Raw genomic sequence first — 6,231 nt, 5'->3', positions numbered from 1 at the left:
TTCCAGGGGAAACTCCCCGGGGCACGAGCCCCCCTTCCCCACCGCCTCGGTCCAGCTGCAGCAGCCCGTACCGGCAGCGGTCTTGAGCCCAGCATCACCCCTCGGCTCCCACGCTGCCCTTCTGCTGCACAGGCGGCTTGGCTGAAACCCCTTGCTTCTTGGCTGAAAGCGTTGCCTGTCAGCTCAGGTGGGATCTTCACAGCCCACACGCCCGCAGCTCTGAGGGCGACAAGGAAATGAGGACCACGATAAGCCCCCAAGCCCTGTGAGTTCCGTGCATGGTGGCACTTGCCTAACGATGCCTGATGGAAGATACTGCCGCGAACCATGGAAACTGAGGGGCCAAATCCACAGATGAAAATTCACACCTGCTGCCTGGCTTGCACCAACGACTCTCCAAATTGCAGAGCCTTGGTGTTGCGCTTTCTGGGCTGCTGGAGAGCGGCTGGGAAGCACTGCTGGCGGGACAGGAGGCTCCTAGGAGTCTGCTCGCTTGACCTCAGTCCCAGGATTCCTGTACTTTCTTGTAAACGTGCCACAGCATGCTGAAAATTATAGACCTGAGTGAGTTAACATTGCGCACATGATAAATGCTTGGAATGCTGAGCAGCTAATTCAAACAAGCGTAAAGTTGTGGATGCAATGATTAACAAGGAAAGTATCTTAGGCCGACATAGCAGAGTTGCACGGATGCATTTCAATTTGATATAGGTAAGTCACTGCAAATAAAGTGAGCAGACTAATCCATGGTGACATTCCAGCATAGATGAGGCCTAGCAGCTTTGATGGTAACGTATCCTTAGGTGGGAAAGGACAGGTTTGAATAAGGTGTGCTTGATAAAGATTGAATATTCATGTGTTAAAACACAGCACTTTTTAGTAAACTTCATGTCGTGGTTTAACCCCAGCCAGCAGCTAAGCACCACGCAGCTGCTCACTCACTCCCCCCTACCCAGTGGGATGGGGGAGAAAATCGGGAAAAGAAATAAAACTCGTGGGTTGAGATAAGAACGGTTTAATAGAATATAAAAAGAAGAAACAAATAATGATAATGATAACACTAATAAAATGACAATAGTAATAATAAAAGGATTAGAATATACAAGCGATGCACAATGCAATTGCTCACCACTCACCACCTGATGCCCAGTTAGTCCCCAAGCAGCGATCCACCCCTAGGCCAACTCCCCCCAGTTTATATACTGGGCATGACATCACATAGTATGGAATACCCCTTTGGCCAGTTTGGGTCAGCTGCCCTGGCTGTGTCCCCTCCCAACTTCTTGTGCCCCTCCAGCCTTCTTGCTGGCTGGGCATGAGAAGCTGAAAAATCCTTGACTTAGTCTAAACGCTACTTTGCAACAACTGAAAACATCAGTGTGTTACCAGCATTCTTCTCATACTGAACCCAAAACATAGCACTAAACCAGCTACTAGGAAGACAATTAACTCTACCCCAGCTGAAACCAGGACACTTCAGAAAAAAATGATATAATGTCAAGTAAAAAAAGAACAAATTAGCAACATAATGGACATACTGTTAATTATCATAAGCTGGAGTGAGTGGACATCAACTGTGAGGAGATGCTTTGAGTCCCAGCATGACTGACCTGCCACTTAGGTAAGAGGGTGCTCAGAGAATTTTTGCAAGAGAAATATAAAATTATTGGGGTTTGAGCTTTAAAGAGAACCACTGGAACCTGAAATTCGTTGAGTGAGTTTATCGTGCAGCCAGTGGACTGCACAGGAATGCGGTGGATCCCTGTTATTTATCTTTCTTAGCTTTATTTTTATATTGATTTTTATTGAAAAAATGTGAATAGACAATACAAAGAGCAAAAGGGTAAACGTATGAAAGAGAAATCAAAAGCAAGGAAATGCATCTTACAGTTGACATGTGAAACTCTTTTAAATGAATCTGGGATAAAGCAGGAACCCTTTCAAAGGCATGACTTCCACTGCTTCAAAAAAGTATATGTAACTGGAAAGTGACCTGTTAGAGAACAAGCTCTGTTGGGATGAATATATTTTCTCTCAACCAAAAATAGCTTGTAAAGGAGCTTATTTTTCTGAATCAGCTGCTAAAAGGAATATGTTTTCTGTGTAAGGAGGTTAAAATTATTTGTTCAGCAGATTTCTGCTGAAGTTGGATGCCTAGTCAGTGAACGAATACTTCAAAAATTATTTGTGATCTCGTAGCGCCTGAGGTTTAGTTGAAATTTATGGGATGAAGTTACCAACTCTTCAGGGGCATGGAAAATATTTAATTCTGTAGTGCTGAGAGAGAGAAAGAGAGACCACAGAGAGCGAGGAGAAGGGAACTGGAGGAGTAACAATCTGCTGCAGCTAAGGGGAGCTGAGAAATATGATTTTGACTGCAAGAGGTAACTAATCTTTAAAAGGTCCAGGCTGCCTAACACAGTAGTCCCTGTAGCGTGGAGGGTGCTTTTGCAGTAGGGCTGGAGCCAGGATGAAACCGATAAAAAGCTTCCTGGAATGCCTGGCATGCCTCTGTGGAGGCACTGGAGCATAACAGGCAGGCAGGAGTTGGGTATCTGGCCACTGCTGTTACTAAATCTACAGAGAAAGGATGGTTAAAAGGGTGGGTTAAAAGTCAAGAACCTAAATATGAATGACCTCCCAGGATTAGGGCTTTATTTGTGAAATGCTTCTGCCACTTCACTACCTGCTCTTGAAATCTCAGAAACCTTGAGCTGGTCCATAGTGAAAATATAGAACATTATCCATCACAAAAATGAAAAGTTCTTTGATGAGAGCTTGAAAAGAACTGATATAGGACAAGATCAACTGGTCAAAGTACTAAACTGAGCCCATTAAGTCTTTTTAACTTGAGACTTACATTGTCTGATTCATAAAACCGAATAAAGTTACCATATTTTTGGCTTAAAGTGCCTAAGTTGCCTATATTTTGGACCTGTGTGTGTTTCCCAGCAGCACATTGTGCAGAGAGAGTGAGGGGCAGGTGAAGGTGTGAGCAGTGAAATTCATGTCTTCTTGGCTGATTAGCCCAGCTGATAAGTGATAAGTAACTAGTGCAGTTGCATCATTTCTAATAATTTGGGTATGTTTGGATGTGTGGCTTTGTGCCATGAAAACTTAACTTGAACATCATTGTTTACACCTGCACAAATAGATGTAAAACACTGATTTTTTTGTTTTTCTTTTTCTTGTTCTGCTGAGGTAGAAATGACTGGAAGCTGCCAGGCAGTGCCAAGCCAGGCTGTCTGCTCTCAGTGTCCACTTCTGCGACAGTGAAGTCTGTTTGAGTTTGCCTTGAAGAGTTTCCTCTTCAAGAAACAAGGCTGGATCTTTAGCTTTTAAGAAGGGTTTCCCAGGTGGTTTTACATGGTTTAGGGGAATGTAGAGTGAAATTTGCCTAAAACCGAGAGTAAAGAAGTGTGGGATTCTGGATGCCTAATTTCAAACCTGTGCTCCTTAAAATATACTCCTTTTGGAAAGGGTGAAAACAGGTTCTCCCTGTGCAGGATTTTACTGTTGATGAGTCCTGCAGAGTGATGGCCTCGCTGGCTCCTGTTGTGAGGCACCAGCTCTGGGATTCACTGGCTGCCGAATCCTTCTTCTTGATGCCATTCAGAGGCCATTCAGCGGAAATACGTAGCTTTCAGATACTCCCTGTCTATGCTGCCTGAGCACCATAGGCTGCTCTTGCTACTTGCTCTTTGGGAGTTCCCATGTGACTTTCTTATTAAAATGAAGGCAAATTTCATCTCTCTCTTTAAAACAATGTTTTGGGTTCTGGCTCTGGAGAAAATGTTGTACCACCAGAAAGGAAATGAAATGAATGCTAGAGGCCAGAAGGTAAATCTCTGGCCGTTGGGTAAGTGAGCTGGGGGCAGAGTAAGAGCATAGCTTTGGCGATTTAATAATGTTTGAGTCTGGCAGTCTTGTGTAAGCTTGGTGCAGTTAGTCTTCTTCACGCGAAATAGTAAGAGATGAGAAATTGCTTTTGCAGATGCAGTTTTCGTTTTGAGTTTAACCATAGTAACTTTATCTCCTCTTAAAGTAGAATATACCTGCTCTCAGGCTCTGCAGTCCACAAACGAATTCAAAGTGACTAGCTCAGACCTAGACATCTTACTTTTAGCCGTTGAAAGTTCAGTGAGAAAACCCCCATTCTTTATGACCTTTTAAATTTTTTTTTGATCTTGCCCTTCTGATACTTTCCATTTTTCTTGCCATGTGTTAGCAAGGAGCCAAACAAGTAAATAGAAAAGCTTGGTTATAGCTGAAGTTTGTGCAGTTTGCATGCCTAGGACATTAGGCTATGCCCCTTTTCCTTTTCGAGGGTCATGCAAGAGGCTGATTTCCCATCAGACCCTTTTCAGGAGAATATTTTATCCAAGCAAACTGAATTATACTAGAATGACATCTGAGGGCAGGAAGAAGCTCCAGAAGTATTATGCTGTGCAGGCACTCTCTAACCCACCTGTAATGGTATGTCTCAGGCTAAGGATATCTCCATGGGCTTTTCAGGAGACTGTTTGAGGGAAGGCTGTTTATTGCAACCAGAGCCACAGATGTACCAGGCGGTGTCCTGACTGTCAAAAGTTACGGATAAACAGTCTGTGCTTTGTGTTCTGTGCTTATTTTATTTGCAAGTATATACAGAGCCTTTGTGAAGTAGGCAATATAACAGAGAAGAGGGGTGAATTTTAGCTACTTTTTATGCATAGAAGATCTCTCTCTAAGCCTTCCATCTGCAGAGATTTAACTGTCTTCAGGAGAATGGTGCTTCTATCTAGCCATACAGGGAACATCTTCAAGTTTGGGCCATTATTCTGCAAGTTTTGGCTGCTGCTTAACCTCTGATGCTCCTCCTTACACCAGTTTGAACCATGGAGTACGTTACTGACAAAATACACACGCGGGTGCAACAGGCCTTAGTTTAAACTGTAATTATGATGGCCTTTCAGTACACCTTATGGTGCCTGCTACCAGCTGAGGATCTGTCCCCAGGATGTAGCAAGGAACAAGGCAAAGTGCTGCAACACACCAGAAAAGTTAAAAAAAGTTACAGAGATCACAGAGATCATGTACTTTCTTTTCCTTTTTCTTTTGTTTTTGGAAGCGAGGGGAGGCTGGAATTAACAGTGTAAAATCTTAATGAGTAGATTGTGCTGAGCAGTGCGGTTCACCTCTGTTATTCTCCCAGTCTCAAATGTTTACCAGCCAATCAGAGCATTCCTTAAAACCGGAGATTTATAGTGAAAAGTCAGCCCTAATTGAATTTCTTCATTAAGAACACCATCAAACAGATACAGAACACCTTACACCACCTTGTTTAAATTAGATTCATTTTTCTGATTAATTATTAAAAGGAAAGTTTAAAAAATCATAAAATCTTAAGTGCTATTAAAAATTGATTAGGAATGCATTTTTTCATTGACCCAGTTTGTATTTTTTTTAATTTTTTTTTTCGTCAAAGCTAATACATTTGAGTAGCTGCCTCAGACAGAAGTTTGTAATCATTTGGTCATCACTCAATTAATCACAGCTTCATAAATATTGATCTCAGATTACATTTATTCTTCATTCTTGAAAGATAGTTTTTTATTAATTTAAGCTCACTCACATACATTGTGGTTTACACTGAAATTATTTTTAAAAGTTCTATTAAAATTTAATTTGAGCAGCCAGCCAACAATGCAGCCACTGCACATTGTGCCACCTTTCGGCCGGTTTATCCCTTCCTCCTGAAAGGTCGTGAGTACCCACAGCTCATACCGTAGGCCTTGCTGACTGGCATCTGTCACCTATAAAATCTCTTTAGCTGGAAGTTGCAGGCCACTGTCATCCCAGGCAGAAGGAATAATTTGAGAGTAAGTGTGGATTTCTCTGAGGGGAGGAAAGAGGTGTTTCCCGTCTCACCTTCAGTGGCTGTGTCCTGATTCCTGGTAGTGCATCACAGATGGTGCTGCCTTCCTGATAGCTGTACAGTGCTCTGGCTGCTCTTTGGCCTCTCCCAAGCATCAGACAAGCTGTGTGAGGGTGTGTGTTTGTGGGTACATCTGTTGAATGTCCCCAGCCCTGCTGTAGTCCCTGTCATGGAGGTCATATGTGAGGTGATGACCCATCCCAGGATGGTGAGGGTACCTAGGAGTGCTCTTGCAGGGCCTGCCTCTGCATCTCTCGTGCCTGGGAGTAAACCCACTACTTACTTTTGCAGGAGTTGCATTTATAAACAGAAAC

This window comes from Buteo buteo, chromosome 14 (assembly GCF_964188355.1).
Source record: "Buteo buteo chromosome 14, bButBut1.hap1.1, whole genome shotgun sequence".
In the NCBI taxonomy this organism is placed as follows: Eukaryota; Metazoa; Chordata; class Aves; order Accipitriformes; family Accipitridae; genus Buteo; species Buteo buteo.
The sequence above is the reverse complement of the archived record's forward strand: the minus strand, read 5'-3'. Positions refer to the sequence as shown.